Source organism: Mustela putorius, unplaced genomic scaffold (genome assembly GCF_011764305.1).
Source record: "Mustela putorius furo isolate JIRA1106 unplaced genomic scaffold, ASM1176430v1.1 tig00003858_pilon_pilon_pilon, whole genome shotgun sequence".
In the NCBI taxonomy this organism is placed as follows: Eukaryota; Metazoa; Chordata; class Mammalia; order Carnivora; family Mustelidae; genus Mustela; species Mustela putorius.
In genome coordinates, this window is record NW_025422010.1 from 10,909,074 (window position 1) to 10,928,265 (window position 19,192).

General features: G+C 40.8%; 1 protein-coding gene across 1 annotated transcript in view; it reads left to right on the top strand.

Annotated features, from left to right (window-relative positions):
• LAMA1 (laminin subunit alpha 1) overlaps window positions 1-19,192 on the top strand; it is a 157,436-nt gene that overhangs the window by 31,327 nt on the left and 106,917 nt on the right. The window lies entirely within an intron of this gene.

Here is a 19,192-nt window from a genome sequence, read left to right on the forward strand (position 1 = left end):
ATGCGTCCGCCCTGTCATGGCATCTGTGAGGCTGAGAGAGAGCTGGGGTGGTCCAGTACTTGTGCAAGCAAGCCTTCAGTACAATCTGGCAAAGGCAAGGCATAATTGGCTCCGGCTACACCTGTATCCTCTTGCTTTGCCTCCAAACTACATAGAAGAATGGAGAGAAATATGATGTGGGTCCCCATGGTCCCAGTATTTCTGGGAAAGGGAAGGAAAAAGAAAGAAATCTGAGTGGGTAGGATGAAAAGAGAGCTGGCAGACATTTGGGAGCTATTATCAACATTTCTCATTTGAGTTCTTCAGAAAAGCCATCACCTGACGTTTTTGTTTATTTCCATTCAATTACTCTTGCATTGGAACTCATCAGTATCATGCTAAACACAAGCTGGAAGAGAAAAATATTGAAATATGCCTTGTAGGGTTGAAATAAGAATTGTGGGAATTTAATGGCAAATAATTAAAATTCTTCGAAGAAATGGTAGTTTTTAAAATGTGCAGCATTCTAAGTAGAAGACAAAGTGGTGCTCTGTATATTCACATACAATCAACTTCTGATTTCTAATAAGAACTGTAAACCAAGTAGCAAAATGTGAAGCTCGGGAGATTTTCCTTCCACACACATTTAGGTTTGTAGTATTTATTTAAGTAAAATAACACTTTCAATTGTTTTCAGCCATGTGTCTTGAAGTAATAGATCATGTCTTCATATTTTTAAATCTCCCTAAAGAAAAAGAGAAAAGAGCCTCCCTTTTGGCCTGGCCTTTGTTTTTCTTTCAATGGCGAGAATGTGTCTGCAGGAGATTTTGGTTTTCCCATCTCTTTTTCTATTTATTTTCTCTTTTTAAGGGAATAAATAGAACAATTTTCACCATCAGGAGTGTGATACGAGTTTAGAGACAAAATACCCAGCTGGATATTTTCCATGTAGATTTCAGATTCGTGTTAGGCTATCACTTATCTTGCAGTATGTCACATTTGACTTCACTCTGAAGGGAGGGGAGCTCTTTCCCCTTAGATTGTGTAGAATCAACTTGAGCAATTCCAGGGGATGTCAGTTTTAGGTCTTGAAAGCATGTTTCAAATATAGGCATGTGGGGCACCTGGGTGGGCTCAGTGGGTTAATGCTTCTGCCTTTGGTTCAGGTCGTGATCCCAGGGTCCTGGGATCGAGCCCCACATCAGGCTCTCTGCTCAATGGGGAGCCTGCTTCCCTTCCTCTCTCTCTGCCTGCCTCTCTGCCTACTTGTGATCTCTGTCTGTTAAATAAGTAAATAAAATCTTTTTTAAAAAAAGATAGGCATATATGCATAGTTAAAGACCTTTAGGTAATTTCTAGCATTTTTAGATATGCTTCTAAATGAAGATTACATAAACTAATTGGTACTCTGAAATGTCTTTACTTTTTATATGGTTTACAATTTTTGCATGCTTTCAGTTTTTGAAAAAATGCACTGTGCTTATATCTGAGCATATCTTTCAGATTTGTTTATTTATTGAGCCTTTCTATTGTGGGCATTTTTTAATAGGTAGGAAGCATATCTCAGTGGGCATGCATATACCCACCAAGATTCAGAGATTGTTAAGCATTTTGCAATGTTGGTTTCATCTTCCCAGTTTCCAGGTGAATGGCAGTCATTGTGATATTGTATCCATACAATATTTTTTGTATCTTCAAAAAATAGAGATTTGTCCTGAAGAGGCGTCATGCCATTAGTGGCCCCAACAGAATTAACAGCTATTTCCTAACCACTGCTTCACCACCTGTATCGAATTTTCCCAATTTATCCACCAATGTCTTCTGTAGCTTTTTTTTTTTTCTTTTTCAAACCAGGATCCATAAAAACCTGATGATTAGATTTCTTAAATCTCTTCTAATCTGAATAGCTCTCTACTTTTTTTTTTTTTTTTTTAGGATATTGACTTTTAAAATAGAGTAGACCAATCGTCTTATAGAATATCCCACGATCTAGATTTACTGGATTGTTTCATTGTTTCATTGTTAACATGTTAGATTTCCTATAAACTAAACTCGGCTCTAAAGACTTCATTAAATTCCAGTTAAATAATTTAGGCCAGAACACATGATCTGTGATCCTGGCTACTTCCTTTGATCCCAAGGCTGGCGGTCCCACTAGTAAGGAGGCTAATCCATTAAGTACTAAATGTATACTTTGTATATGATACTGATGGTATCTCCCTTATAAAGTTATCTTGCCTCTCCACCCCCCCCCATTTCCTTTTTGTCTCCTGGGTCTTATCGAGACTCACATCTAGAGTGTGGCTACACCTTCCAATGACTTTTTACCCTTGTCAGAATATGTGTGTTTTCTTGTCAAGCCAGCCATTATCCAACTACTCGTTAATTCTAGATATGCTCCAGGAAGGTAGGGATCGGCAGGCGTATTTTTCATCTTCCTCCTCTTCTTTTTCATTTTCCTTGCCTGTTAACATTTCCTGCGGCTTGCCTTGCTCACTCTTGCACATCCAGGCCTCAGCAGAGTTGAGACTCTGACTAAATAATTACACTGCAAATCCACCCTTTGTTCTCGAACATTCCCCTCCGCTTTTTTGTTCACAGCTTGATGAAAAAGATGATAGTCACCAATCAAGCCTTTGACTGCTTTGTTTCACTCCTGTAAAAATGTAAATTCTGTAGTACAGATTTCTAAAGTCAAAGTGTAGACAGATCTTCATATCGTTGGGAGTTATAACAACATCATATTGTAGACGTGTTCGTGTAACTTAATAGGTCAGCTCCTGAGGTTTTAGGACCAAATTATCAGCTTCATTCTGTGTTGGCAGATGCTAAAGACTTCAATTCTCTAGTTGATGACCCCACTGAAATCCTGGCATTTGTAGCCTCCATGTTTTGTGTTTGGTTACATGAAAGATAAATTAAAGAAATGAGAAAAAATGGTATTATCAGAAAGTCCATAAATGTCGTCTGGTTTGCAGAAGGACTTAACTACACAGTGTTTGCTTTAGTAACACATTACCAGAGGACCGATTTGATTTATTTTTCACTTCTTTAAAATAATGCCTCCTATTCATTCTGGCATTGACTCACAAAATTTTGAATTTATGCTGTTAGCTATTTAGCAGTATCTTTCTTTAAAAAGCAATGCATGAAAGTTAAATGAGTGTGGTATTTTGTTTTAAGAAAAACAAAACTTAAGAGTTATTCCAACACATGTAACGCTAACACGTTATGGGGGTGATCTACAAAATGAACTACTGCTCACTGCCAAGTGAGTTAGGAGCTCGTTCATTGGCAGCACCTCCCCCCCACCACCTCCGAGAACTGCATCAGGGGTCTTTTGTGAAAACTTAACATTTTAAAGAAATCATTCTGGGGGAGGGATAGCAGGCACATTTGATGGATTTTTTTTTTTAAGATTCTATTTATTTATTTGACAGAGAGATTACAAGTAGAGAGGCAGCCAGAGAGAGGGGAGGAAGCAGGCTCCCCACAGAGCAGAGAGCCTGACGTGGGGCTCCATCCCAGGACCCCAGGATCATGACCTGAGCCAAAGGCAGAGGCTTAACCCACTGAGCCACCCAGGCACCCCAATGGATCTTGACTCTAATGATTGTCACCATTCTCTTAGGCCTTGACAATTCTATGAAAATCTACTCCTTCTGATAGAATTTCTCCATAGAAGAAGCTGAGGATTTCCAGTTTGAGGCACAGGACTTTCAGAGTTAAGACAACCAGCAGAACATTTAATTGTTAGGGAAATTGGAAAATTGAAAGCACAGGGAGCTCCCGCTTCACACCCATGAACATGACTATTACTAAAAGAAATCTGGGATATAATGAGGGTTGGTGAGGGTGTGGAGAAACAAAACCACTGTGCCTCGCTGTGTTCATATACTATGAACATATATAGGAATCTCTCTACAGACACATACATAAGTGCGTGCTTATGGGGACGTAAAATGGTACAGGTGCTGTGGAGGACAGCATGGTGGTTCCTGCAGAAGTTAAACCTAGAATTTCCACACAATCTGGCAATTCCACTGCTAGACATATACCCCCAAAGGAACCAAGAGCAGGAATTCAAGATCTCTGCACACCCCTATTCAGAGCAGCACTACTCACAGTAGCCAAAAGATGGAAGCAACCTGTGTCTGCCGAAAGTAAATGGATAAATGGCGATGGTACATAAGTAGAATGGAAGATAGTCCTGCCTTCAAAAGAAAGCAGATTCTGGCACCTGCAATAACACAGGTGAACCTTGCAAACATGCTAGGCGAAATAGAGCAAACAGGAGGACAAACACTGTATGACTGCACTTACGTGTCGTACCTAGAGAAGACCTGTCTAAAGAGACAGAAAGTTGAATGCCAGCAGGGATCGAGCAGCCTGTGCTCACTGGGTGGGAGCTTCAGCTGGGAAGAGGAAAAAGTTCTTGAGGCAGATGGTGGTGATGCTCACACAGCAGTGTGAATGGACTTGATGCCACTGAACTGCACACTTAGAATGACAAAAATGGTCCTCTTCGATGTTCAGGTACATTTTACCCCAATTTTTAAAAGTTGGCTACTATGACTTACATGGTGTTTTCTATCAGCCTAGGTCCATCTACTCAGGAAACCAGAAGCCACACCAGTTATTTAGAGGGATGGATCTAGCACGAGGAACAGGTTAAATGGTGTTCGAGGATGGGGAGGAGAGTACCAAGGGAACTCAGGGTTGCTTATGGCTGGGGGAAGCCATGGGACGGGTTGGGTTATTCATACCCCGAGGCTTGGAGGAGGCTGCCCCATCTCCCTGCCTCCCTCCTCCAGCCTTCCAGTCTCCTGCTAGTGCTTCTACTCAGAGCCCCACAAAGCAGGGTATAGAAAGGTAGATTTGCAGTTGCTCTCTAAGGCACAAATCCTGCCTTCTCAGTACATGATCCCTTTGTTAGCATGACCATAAAAACACAGAGGCCTGCCCTTGAAATCCTGGAGGAAAATTGTGTTATAACCATCATTGTCCAGTCCTGAATATGCTTGTAGTGAGTTTTTAGATCCACTTTGGAATGAAGATGCAAAATTTAGAATTTTCAAGGTGAAATCATGGACTGCCTTCTGATAACATTGATAGACCGGATGGGTCCTTAGATCTTGGTCAAGAGACTGTCCTTGGTGCTGTGACTTTAAGAATGGCAATGATGGAGGAAAAGGGAGGCAGTTCTGTTTATTTATGTGCGTATTTATTGTTACTTTTAGATTGTGCAGCATGGTGGAGACCTAGAAAATGCAGTTGGCTGATATGCTTTCATAATTTATAAAGTAGAAGGCCATAGCATTAAGAAGGAAGGATTGTTTTAGTCAAGTACCTGACAAATTCCACACTAAATAAATGTGAACTCAGTTTCCGTCTGTCATATTTATAGTTCACAAATGACTTTGAAGTCCCAAAGACCTTTACATATCACTGAGGGAAACGTTAACCAAGACCTTGATATAATCTAATTGGAGTTAGCTAGTAGGATTAAGTTAAAGGATGCAATTAAGTAGATGTTGAAAAATAAATTCGTAAGTCAATAATTCTATTTTTTTTTTTCTGGCTAGGAAAGTAATATGAGCTCGTGGTAGAAAAATTAGAAGGGTCAGGCAAAGGTAAAGAGGTAGCAAAACTTGTTACTGTGAGTGTTATATCGTCAAGTCCTCATATAGTATGAGTTTGGTCCTATAATTATCTCCTTTTGACAAATGACAAAGCTGAGACTCAGGGAGTTCAGGTAACTTACTCAAGGGTAGGACTCCCTGAGGTTCAAGAGCCTGGGCTCTGTCTGCATCACTGGGCAATCCCAAAATAAATATTTTGACATATATAGTAGTGTCCTGTTATTTTACTTAACTTTGTAGCATGAGAATTTCCAAATGTAACTAAAACTCATTATTATATATATATTTTTAAAGCTGCAATAATATTCTTCTATATGGCTTACCCATCACTTGCATAGGAATTCCCAAGCCTGACACCTTAGTTGTTTTCTGTTACGGGTAATAACTTAAGCTTTCAATAAAAAAGGAGTATTAATATCATATGTATGCCTATGAAGTAATGGAGTGAAGGTATTTCAGTTTAAAGGTTCATATTGCAAGTTTGTGGTTAGTTTTATTTTGATTTTCCCATTAAAAAAGGAACATTTATTGCCTGTATATGTATAGAAATCTATATATATGCTTCATATCTGAACATGAATATCTAATGTGTATGTATAGGACTTTTATAGTTGACCTTTGGAAACATGGGGCTTAGAGATACTGATCACCTATGCACTTGAAAATTTTTGTAGAATTTTTGACCCTCCAAACCCAACTACCAACCTGCTATTGACTGGAAGCCTTATTGATGACATAATCAATTAGCACATATTTTTATGTTATATGTATTATGTCCTGTATTCTTACAACCAAATAAGCTAGGAGAAAAAGAAAATGTTAGTAAGAAAATGTTAAGGAAGAGAAAATGCATTTACAGTATGTACCGTATCACAAAAAAATCTGTGTATAAGTAGACTCATGCAGGTCAAACCCATGTTACTCAACGGTCAACTCTAGGTAGTATATAGATTATATATAGTATGTATATATAATGTATCTATATTGTATATAATGCATATATAATGTATGCATGTGATATATAGTATTTCATATTATAGAATTTAGAAGAATATAGAATTTAGTAAGATAGTGTTATAGAATTATATATAGTATGTATAGAATCTATAGCATACCACATCTATGAATGTGAATATACAATCTCTACGTTGTGTGTTCATATACTATGAACATATATAGGAATCTCTATACATACAAATGTATACATAAGTATAAAGTATACATTTTAGACTACACAGCATTTTTTTCCTCATCCATATGATTTAATCTGCTCTCCCCAGCAATCCTGGAATACAGATGACCCCCTTTTAAGAGGTAAGCACACTGCAGGACAGGTCAGTTGAGTGGCTTGCCCAGGGTCATGTGGCTCTGTGTGCTGAAGTTGGGATTGGAAACCAGGACTTCTGGTTCCTTCCACACAATGCTACACTGTCTCACCTCTCTTGTTCTGGGTCTTGAATTGCTGTTTTCCTCTGCATTATGGGGAGACTGGCTAGATCTCTTATAATTTCCTCCTGATTTGGGATAGTTCACGTTCTTCCTAATCTCTCCCCTGTCCTCTTTGCTCAGGTTGTTGCTCCTTTCCCCGTGGTGACTGGTAGATGTGGGTGCTGTCTACCATGTGCTTTTTGGCCAAGGAGCAGGAAAATGAATCCGTGTTTTGTGTTAAAATGTTGAAACCTGGGCAAAAAGTTTCACAGGGGGTGGTCAGATTTGTGAGTAAAACTTGGTATCGTTCCTTTAGAAGATAAAATGTATTTCGTAAAAAAAGAAATGTTTCCTATGGCCCTGAAAATAAAGCTGCTTTTTGAAGCAGTGCTTTATTTTCTATGTTGGTTTAATTAGGAAGTAGCATTTTGTTGTGGGAACTTAATCACAGAAGGGCCTTTGTTTTATACAAACCTTGAGACAATAGCTCCTTGTTTGCTGGGTTTTCTAAAACCTCATTAATTTGGATGTCTGTTGTTTTTTCCCTAAAATTTCTAAAATATGGACCAGAACTAGAATGAGGTTTTTTAATTGTGTCATCCAAATAGAAAGTGTTTGCTAAGCACATTGAGCATAGGGTAGTAAGAAAAGAACAGGCAGATTTCACAGTCTTAAGACAGAAAATCTTGAAAGATTCTTAGAACAAGAATTGCATGTAAATTGGAGCTTCTCATTACAAGTGAGTGTTGGCTGTTCATTAGAAGAGGTCAGGCAGAGACCCTTCTTGGAAGCTGTGATAGGAATTACTATGACCATTTCCTTGTATGTATTCAAAGTGATTCATTCCATTTCAGTTTTCGGTTACTTTATACTGGTCTCAACCAATTTGAGATATTAAGTTCTTCTTGAATTTGTGTGGCAAAAAGAACAGATTGGAAGAAATCTTAAACTCTTTGCTGTGATTTGGAAGTCAGCCACAGTAAATTCTTGTCCTTTAGACTTTCTTATCTTTTTCGTCCTGTTCTCCGCAAAGCTGCTATTCTCATAGATATGTCTTTCTTTTGTTTTCACACCTTTATCTCATTCTATTGTTTAATACACAACTTCTCCAGTTATCTATGGCACAGCTATTGTGTAAGAAATCACAGCCAACCTCTATGGCTTAAAACAACAGCATTCATTTTATATCTACCCTGGTTTCAATGGGCCAAAATTTCAGGAAAGGCTTGATTGAGTGGGCGTCGGCATCAATGTTCAGTCCATGGTCAGGCCATGGTGGGGATGGAGGTGGGACAGCTATGAAAGGGAGTGTGGGCAGCTAGGGAGGGTGCTGGGTAGCTGGACTGGGGGTGCTGAGGCAGCTGGGGAGGCAGGTGGAGAGGGGGTACTGAGGTAGCTGGGAAGAGGGTGCCAGGACAGCTGGGGCCTGACCAGTCTCTCCTTTCATGTGGTTTTAAGACTTCTCTGGGAAGTCTTGGCAGTTCAGAGCTCCAGCAGAGGGGTTCCAGAGAAAGTGGCAGAAGTTGTGTCCCCACATAGATCTGGCCGCCAGAGTCACGCAGCTTCACTTCTCTGTGCTCTATGGGCCCCCAGGTCACTGAGGTCAGCAGTAGAGGAAGTAGAGGAAATGGGAAGCAATGGCGGACTCTCAGTGGGGGAGGGGTGAACAATTGGGCACCTGCTGTAAAACCACCACTTCCTCATACTTCTGAACGTGGCTGCCTCTGAGGGGCTTCTCCTGTCAGCCTCCCACAGCTTATCCTTAGGGGCCTCACCTTCATCTTTAGGAATCCTAAAGAGCTAGGGGATCCAATGGGAATACAAATATTACACCTTAAGCTGTCCAGTGTTCATGACCGGTAAGCTGAATAAATTCAAATAACTGAGGCCAGGCTTCAAGAACTATGTGGAGTTTTAGTTTCTTGACAAGATTTACTTCTAAGCTTTCAATGATAAAGCTTACTATCAATAGTTTACCAGTCAAGCATAAATATTTTTCCAGTTAGCCCAGTTTCGTTTTCCACCCCCTCCTCCCCTTTATCTGTCTTGAATGGCAGAGTACTGGCCTTACGATGACCATATACGTCTTACTCAACAGGGCCCCTTAGACGGGGCCTTGGGAAGGATTCTGGGAAATCAGCAAAGATAGTCTCAAGACCCTATCAAAATATACTTTGCTTGTCCCCAACTGTTTTGGCTTCAAAATAAAGTTGGTTTGTATATATATGGAAAGAAAGGGAGGTCTGTTCTGAAATCATTATTTCTTCCTGTTATACTGAAGCTAAAAAAAGATAAGTTTTAATTCCTGAAGAAATATTTCTTTGAAAAATACAGTTGCAGTTGGAATCCATTGTAAACTTTTTTTTTTTTTTTTTGGCCTTTTGCTTAACATTCTGCTCAAATTGCAACATCATTATCTCTAGAAAGTTGTAACAAATAAAAGAGCAAAGTAGCTCATGAATACCTCGGCCATACCTCAAAAGAGCTCTTATGTTTTTAAAGTTTTCAACTGACCTTTTCTCTATGCAGACATGTCTTTTATTTTGATATAGAAGCAGAAATTTTTAAATACAGGGAAAATATAAGAAAAAAGTTTTCATTTAAAAGAAAAAAGTTTTTTTAATAGGCTCCATGCCCAGCTTAGAGCCCAACATGAGGCTTGAATACAGAACCATGAGATCAAAACCTCAGCTGAGCAAGAGTCAGATGCTCAACCAACTGAGCCTCCCAGGCACCCCAATAGAGAAAATTTTTTTAAAAAAATCACTTGTGGGGTGCCTGGGTGGCTCAGTTGGTTAAGTGACGGCCTCTGGCTCCTGTCATGATCCTGGAGTCCCGGGATCGAGTTCCCACATTGGGCTCCCTGCTCGGCAGAGAGTCTGCTTCTCCCTCTGACTTTATCCCTCTTGTGCTCTCACTCTCTCCCTCTTATTCTCTCCCTCTCAAATAAATAAATAAAATCTTTAAAAACAAAAGAAAAACAAAAATTTAAAAAAAACTTGTGTGTTTTTTTTTTTTTTTTATTATTATTTGACAGAGAGAGAGAGCTCACAAGTAGGCAGAGACAGGCAAAGAGAGAGGGAGAAGCAGGCTCTCTGCTCAGCAAGGAGCCCGATGCAGGACCCTGGGATCATGACCTGAGCCGAAGGTAGAGGCTTAATCCACTGAGCCGCCCAGGTGCCCCTCCACTTGTGGTTCTAATTACCAGGATTTACCTTTTTTTTTTTTTTTTTAAGATTTAATTTATTTATTTGACAGAGATCACAAGCAGGCAGAGAGGCAGGCTGGTGGGGGAGTGGGGAGGGGAAGCAGGCTCCGTGCTGGGCAGAGAGCCTGATGTAGGGCTCAATCCCAGGACCCTGGGATCATGACCTGAGCTGAAGGCAGAGGCTTTAACCAACTGAGCCACCCAGGTGTCCCCAGGATTTACCTTTTGATCTAGTCCATCATATCTGAGAACACTGTATAGTTAATAATTCATGATCTCTGCCTATTGGGTGCCAGGGTCTCAAGATTCCTTGATGAACAAGACAACGATGACATCCGGGGAAAGCCCTTAGCCCAGAGAAGTGTACAACAAACAGGAGTTTCCGTATACATGTTGGTTACTCTCTCTGCTGCTACACTTATTATGTGAGGCCGAGCCGGGCCCTCGGGCCTTCTGGTCTAGTGGCAGAAACAGGCAAGTAAGCAGACTCCTTTGGTCTGGTGGTGTAGTCTGTGCAGGGGTTAAGGATGCTTGGATAACACAGAGGAAGGGGCAGCTTAGGGACTCAGGGAGACAACCCAAATGAAGGGAGTGAAGGAAGGGAGCAGGCAATGAGGAAAGGCACATAGAGCAGCTAGGGGAAAACATGTTTACAGAGCCAAAATTGTACATCCAGTCCTGTAATAAATGTCTTCTTTAATTTTTTCTGTTGATTGAGATATAGTTTACGCACCGTGAAATGCACCCATCTTAAGGGTATAGTTGGATGGTTTTTTTTTTTTTTTAAGATTTTATTTATTTATTTGACAGACAGGGATCACAAGTAGGCAGAGAGACAGGCAGAGAGAGAGAGAGGAGGAAGCAGGCTTCCTGCTGAGCAGAGAGCCTGATGTGGGACTCGATCCCAGGACCCTGAGATCATGACCTGAGCCGAAGGCAGCGGCTTAACCCACTGAGCCACCCAGGAGCCCCGTTGGATGGGTTTTGATACAGAATCCCCCACTGTGCCTCTTTGGGTCAGCGCTCCTCCAGCCCCTCCCCCTCCTGCCACCAGAGGAGCCAGGGTTCTGAATGTTTCTCACTGTAGCTTTGCCTGTTACATAATATATAAATGGGAGTAAATGGTGTGTCGCTTTGTGTTTGGTTTCTTTTAGCCTCGTAGCTGTGAGATTCATCCACTGTTGCTTGTGTGAGTGGTTTGTTCTTTAATTTCTGGGTGCTTTATTTCACGAATGTAACAACATTTGTTTATGCGACCTCCCATTATGTTGCTTGGGTTTTATTCCAGTTCTTTTTCTCAATGCCTGTTACTTTATTGAGATGTAATGACAGATAGCATTGGGTAACTTTGAGATGCACAACTCGTTGGTTTGAGACATTCATGTATTGCAATATGGTTACTATAGTGACATTAGCTAACATTTCTATCATGTCATGTAATTATGTCTTTTTTGTGTTGAGAACAATTAAGATCTAGTCTGTTAGCAACTTTAAAAATTATTATACAGTATTGTATAATACTGTATTATGCATTAGATCCAAACTCACTTATCTACTAGTTGCCATCGTTTTTGACAGTTATAAATAGAGCTGCCATGACCATTCTTATGGAAATCTTTTTGGGGACATATATCTTTGTTTCTCTAGGGTTGGAATTGCATAGCCAAAGGATATGTCAATATTTAACTTTATAAGACATTGATAAACCACTGTCCAGCAAGTGTCTCTAGGCAAAAAGCTCTTCTCCCCAGAATCACTGTCTTATGCTGCCTGCTGTCCAGTATTTTAGAATCACTCTTTAATATCTTTATCCAGTTCTCTAGCTGTTTACTCCAGGAGGGCCAGGCCGTACCAATTTCTTCTTCATGCCAGCATCTATATTCCTGTAACAACTTTTGATGGCAGAATAATAGGTCACCATCTGGGTACATGATAATTTATTCAACCTGTTCCCATTGTTGGACATGTCAGGTGTTTCCAATTTTATAAAATCAGGCTGCAACACATATTTACATATTTTTGTGACCGCAGTGCTGATTATATGTTCATGTAGATTGCAAAAAACGGGATTATTGGGTCAAAGAGTTCAAACATCCTTTCATTGTGACCTGGAGTGCCTTTTTTCAAAAATACTGTTCGGTTTACAGATTCACTAACAGTGAATCAAAGTTTGTGTTTCACAACCCCTGAGGAGCACAGAGATTACCATTTCCTTTCAGTTTTTGTTCTCTACCAGTTGAATACCCGAGCCTCTCTCGTTTATTTATTTATGCATTTGTTTGTGCACTGTAACATATATTAATTGACTTAGGTCACTTTATCGGACATATATTTGGGAGTACTGGATTGAATTCAGATGCTTAAGTAATGCTTATTTGTTCTTGTCTATTATCTTCACATGGATAAATTGTGTCATGATTATTAATCTCTATGGGAGCAGTCAAATTGCTTGTAACATGGTGGTGGCATTTTTTAGACATTTGGATCTCAATGCAAGAGGCAGGATAGAATTTTCCTATTGTAACAAAAGAGAAAAAAAAAGAATTAACTCTAAATATCATTGTTTGAGAGGTGCCAAAATAGCTATGGCGCTTGAGGAATAGCACTAAAAATCTGATAGTGGTAGCTCACATCAGTTTACAAAATTTGTAAAGTCTTCTCCTGCAAATATTATTTCACACTATACTTACAATGCGAGATAAGTGAAGAACATACTGATTCATATTCCCACATTTCATTGTGAAAAATGCAGTGGAAGATAGAGAAAATATTCTCTGGATTTGTCATTTGAAGCATGAGTTGTAGAAACCATCAAATTGAGTTTTATCATTTTCTAGATGGTAAGAAATTAAAAACTCATGAACTGGGGGGAGCGATTCTGGAAGTCTTACTCTAGAAGCATTAATCTCAGTGGGATGACAAAGCCGTCATAGTGACAAAGGTAGAAACTCTAATGACTGGGATGATAGTCTAGATGCCCGCACATTTCCTCAGACCTGGGAGCCCTTTAAAATATTTTTGCAGCAACTCGGAGGGCACTGACCTGCTCTGGCCTGCCCTCTATGCGCCATAAGGTACGGAAATGGAACCTGGGAAAGCTGTGAGATCAAATTAAAACCTGCAAATTATTAGCTGGGGAGGCACAGCTGTCCAAACCCAGACATCCTGAGAAGTTTGGTGAAGACTTAAAACCACTCATGAGCCAGTGGGGGTGGTGTAGGCTTTCTTTGAGTAACTGATAACTATGATAATAATGCAGAAATCAGCTTTGTCGCTGAATAGCCAATAGACTTTTTTTTTTTTTTTTGAGAAATTTTAGATTGACAGAAAAATGGAGTGGGGAGTACCAGGGTTCCCAAACATCCCCTCTAGAAAAGCTTTTGGTCAAACTTAGGCAGTCATCATATTTTTAAAAGCAAATCAGCAAGTGGCTGAACTAGTGCAGATTTTGTAGTTCCTGCGAACTTGCCCCCTGGTATTTGGAAGGAGACTGAGAATTGTCAGACTTAAAATTTAACATTTTTCTCTTTTCTCTAATACCTTCTGGCATATTATCAGAGCATAGTTCCTTTGATCTTCATAGGACACAAACACAAGAAAGCTAGTGAGATGATCATGGCCTCCGTTGAGATGGCCAACACTGAGCGTTATTTCTTGCTTTTTACCAGAATGACCCAGGGGGCCCAGACAGGAAGCTGCTGCCCAGGTGTCAGCTCATGAACCCCAGGGGGAAAGCATTCTGTCTGAACTGTGGATCTCCAGACAAGACATCACTGGGATCTCATCTTCCTTTTCAAACCCTAATGGTTTGGGGCTCAGGTTTTATACGTAGTGAACTACCATCATGTCTTACAGGAGCTCATGAGAACATGACAGAAATAGGGTCATGTAGGAAAGGGAAGACTCTAGACGTGCCCTTACACTGTGTGTTTGACCTCCACATGGTTTCACTGATTCTCCAGAATTCCCTCACTGGAGATACCGGACTCCTACTCACATTCAATTTGGAAATCTCCATCTTCCACAAAAAGTTGAATCTTCATACCATCTAATGTTCTTTCCCTGTTTTTACATCTTTTTATTTCTTGAGGAACCATTTTTAGGGGTGCAGTTCACTGGCGTTAAGTACCTTCACGTTGTTGGACAACCATCACCACTGTTCACCTCTAGAACTTTCCCATCATCCCAAAATAAAACTTTGTACACGAACTCCCCACTCCTCTCACCCTTCCCCAGCCCCAATGAGCCATACTTCTAATTTCAGTCTCTATGAATTTGACTACTTTAGGTAACCCATGTGGGTGGTATTTATAGTTATTTGTCCTTTGTTATTTCACTTAGCATCATGTCTGCAAGGTTCATCCATGCTATAGAATGTATTAGAATTTCATTCTTTTTTTTTTAAATTTTATTTATTTATTTGACAGAGAGAGATCACAAGTAGGCAGAGAGGCAGGCAGAGAGAGAGGAGGAGGCAGGCTCCCCACTGAGCAGAGAGCCCAATTTAGGGCTCCATCCCAGGATCCCGGGATCATGACCTGAGCCGAAGGTAGAGGCCTAACCCACTAGCCACCCAGGCACCTCAGAGAATTTCATTCTTTTTTAAGGCTGAATAATATTCCATTATAGGGATATCCTAAAGTTTGTTTACCCATATATCCATTGATGGATATTTGGGTTAATTCCATTTCTTGGGTATTGTGATTTGTGCTCCTGTAGACATTGGTGTGCTAGTATCTGTCTCAGCCCCTGCTTTCAATTTTAATGGGCATATATTCAGAATTGCAATTACAGGCTCAAAAGGGAATTCTATGATTAATTTTTTGAGACCCCCCCCATACTGTCTTGCATAATGGCTGCACCCTTTTACATTCCTGTCACATCTTTTTAAGTAAACAAAAGCCTTCCTGCATAAGACACTTATTTAGATAGTCTTTTAAAAAAAAGCTTTAAATGTGATAACCATCAGTTCAGTGCCTGACAAGTGACAGATGCTCAGTGAAGTTCGATGTTTCTAAAGGAAAATGAGAATCTTTAAATAGGACATAGACCAACTTCCCACATAAAGAACGAAGTCTTGCAAAAACAAACAAACAAAAACTGCTTTCTAATCTCTCTAGCGCTAAAACTATAAACGATTCAGCTAGATTTCATGAACAAAGGAAAGAAACACACAATTATTGTTTCTAGGAGTTGTAAATGTGTAACGAACAGGTTAATGTTTAATGGAGTTAGTCAAGTGCAGATTTGCACAGCTTTTCTGGATGGTATTGCCTGTTGGATTTGCAAGGCTTAATGGTTAGGGGCCCCTTTTACTTTCATAGAGTGAGCCAAGGGAGGAGGAGAAGGGACATGGAGCTATAGGTACGAAGGCATTGCTAGAGCGACTCGGGTATCGTGGGCCAACAGGAGATCTAACAGATGAACCAGAAAGAAGCTGAGTTGAGAAGTTGAGAGCTGGAGAGCTCTGCCTGGCCTCTTTGTGTTTTCTTTCTCACTCACACAGGACCTTTTAAAAAACTCTTGAAGATCCACTTGACCTTGTCTCTGCTTAGGTCTTGGTCTTCGCTACGTCAACACCAGCACCTTCCCTGATTTCCCGGCGCCCACATCCAGTTGCATGATCTTTTCATCCCTGCCGATCCTGCAGCTTCCTGGTTTAAGGTCCTCTCGTGGTCTAGAAGTCTGAACACAGTGCAAGGACCCACAGCCTGCCCAGGCTCCCTCCCGCTGTCTACACTCAGGCCAGCCTGGCTTCCTGCCATTTCTACACTGCTCTGTGCTCTGGCCCTGCGGGGTCTTCACTCCCTGTCCTTCTGTCCCTTCTCTCCCTTTACTCGTCCCCCACATCACTGCTGTATTGGTTGCATCTGTCACAGTCCCTCTTACAAAGCAGATGCTCAATCCATGTATATTGAATGAACCGTAAGTAGAAAATTGTTAAGGCTCATTCCTCGCTCCCTCCCTCGTGTCCTGCTGGAGTGCATCTCTGAGAGTAAGATTTCTGCTTCTCTCCCCATCGCTCCTGCTCCCCAGGAAAGGAGCAGTCATTTTTCTACCTGGCTGAAGAGCTGACCATCTGGGGTCACATCTCTGTTCTTCTTTTACTGAGCAGATTATTCTCAGGACACAGGTTCCCGGCCCACAGGCCAAGGTCATGGAGCAGGTCTGCACACGTTTGTGGAGCCCATGACACAGAAGGCTCTATGTCAGGCAGACCACTTATTTGAAGCCATGATGTCCATTTTTCCTTTTTTTTTTTCTGGAATATTGCTAACTTCTTTCTTCAGTCTCCAGGACACATTTCTGAGCCTACTTCCACAGTCAGTAGGGGAAGAAAGAAAAGCTATTTTATTGTCACCCCTGTTACATACTGAGAAAGGGAAGATGACATTTTGGGGAAAATCCTTATATACTTTCAAAGGCTAAGATATTCAGGTGAAAACCTGGTGGAGGTTAGGCACCAGAGGATAGGAAAGGTGCCTTTTGTATTTCTCAGATCTGAGAATGATCTCTGAATATATCTCACAAGCATGTTTATCTCATTTTGGGGGAGGGGAGTGCTGGGCTGTCACATGACACTTACAGGATGGGAAAAAGGTAGACATGCTCACAAAGTCATTTGGTGACAATCCTGCTTGTGCTTTTGAGGTAGATCCAACTAAGCTTCCACAAAACTTAGCAAAATCATTCCAGAGTGCTCAGGGACATTGAGCGCTGGGGACAATGATGCGGAGACAACATGGGAACAGGGAATGGAAACCAACCCCTTCCTCTTCAGTTTTGACTTCTTAAAAGTGATTCAACCCTTTTCCATTGGTTGCAACACTGCTAGTGACCCTTAAATGGAAACTGTGACATGTGGTGCATGGGACAGCTTCCTGGCCTGCCTTTTTTAAAGTAGCTTTTCTAGGTGTCAAGAAACAACTGCTTCTGGCAGATGTTTCAAATATCCCTTACCCGTCCGTCTTCAGATTGCTGGTTCTAGGTGCCTCTTCACTGTTCGGATAGGCTCCTGTGGCTGTGCCCTCTATTGGCTGGTGACCACCTTTAGTACTTTTGTTTTTCCTCAATGTCTACTTGAAGTGTCTTGAGCTTGCTTCCAAAGTTCCCGATTTTCTGAGACATGAATCTTTAAAAAATTAAGGAAAGAAACTGAGTTGATCTAAATTTGTCACTACTGACAACCAGTTCTTTCTCTTCCCAATAAAAAGAAAAGGCAGAAAGGGAAGAAAGTTGGGGGCAGGGGAGATTGGATTTTGACATGTTTATTTTGCTTTTCTAACGACAACACCGAATTTAAAGAAAAACAAATCTAGTTTTATTCCAGAGTTCTCTTCTCATTCACAAATCTGTTTCCTTCTGTCTGTTAATTTTGAATGCTGGTCCTGAAACTAGGAGATAACAGTAAATAGTCAACTAAAATATGGTAGAAACAACCTTTTAAGGTAATTGTCTGTAAGAGGCATACCTAAAATGTACATTACACATATCCCTTGTGCCAAGATTTCCTTGCCCCAAACTTTGCTTGTTACTTCACAAGATTATCAACTAACTAGATGTTTGAGTGATGGATACTCTAAACTCAGAAGTGATTCGTTGCCTGTGGTAGTAGATGGCCTTCTAGTAAATAATAACTTCTCTATTCTTGAGTAATAAATATTCAAATAATGATTTTGAATTTTATCTTCTAATAATATCATACGAAATAAAGCTTCAAAGCATAAATACACTACTTTTATGGGGATAATTGAGAAATACTACTTATCAAATACACTTAACTCTTTTTTTTCTTCTTAAAGATTTTATTTATTTATTTGACAGAAAGAGCAGGAGAGCACAGGCAGAGGGAGCAGGAGAGGGAGAAGCAGTTTCCCCACTGAGCAGGGAGCCCAGTGTGGGGCTAGATCCCAGGATTCTTGAGATTGTGACCTGAGTCGGAGGCAGACGCTTAACTGACTGAGCCACCTAGGTGCTCCACACTTAAGTCTTTTTAAATGTCATTTGACATAGAACCTAAAACTCTTCTGTCTGGGAAAATCTCTTTTCCAGCACATAAGAGGGAAAACATCCCTCTGGTCTTTTTCAAAGGCCATAAGTGCTCGTATGGATAGAAAATTTCCAGAGGGGTGTTCCCGTGTGGTATCTGGGTCCTCCACAGATTATGGGCTGAGCTCCAGCAGAGAAGGGCCAAGCTTTCTGTGGAGATGAGAGACTTGACTTCACCACCTACATTGGAAGTTAACCCTCACCTTTGGAGAATTAGACTACCTGTGCTTGTCAGATGCCCGTGCCTGAGGTGGATTTAATATATATGTAAGTGAAGACAGGAGCCCACATGGGAATTCCTGTCTGGATTCTCTGCAGGAAGTGGTGTTTGATATAAGTCTACTGTATTTAGGTGACACTGTTTATGTGCATTGCGGTGATCATTAACAAAGGCCACTTGGTGGAAAACAGTGATGAAGGTGAATTTTGAAATGGCTGAGTCAGTGTCAGGTTTGGCAAGACCGCAGTGACTGCAAGTCTGGTGAAAACCTGCATTGTCAGCTTGTGTGCGGCCAACCTTAGATGGAGAGGGGAGGCAGTTGAGTCAGCCATGCACACGTGTGTGCATGCACACACACACACACACACACACACACGAGCAACAGAAGTATCACAGATTTCATTTGCGTAAATGTTTAAGATCTATCTACTAACATAGAATCCCTAACTTTTTCTCTGTTGTGAGCCAGGACCTACTGATCAATGCACACTTGGTGAATCAGAGCTTGTATCAATTTGCTAGGCCTACCGTAGCAAGTAACGAAGACTGGGCGGCTCACCCAACAGAAATTTATATACTCGGGGTTCTGGAAGGTACAAGTCGAAGGTCAACATGTTGGTAGGTTGATTTCTTCTGGAACTTAGGTTGTCAGCTTGTAGATGGCTT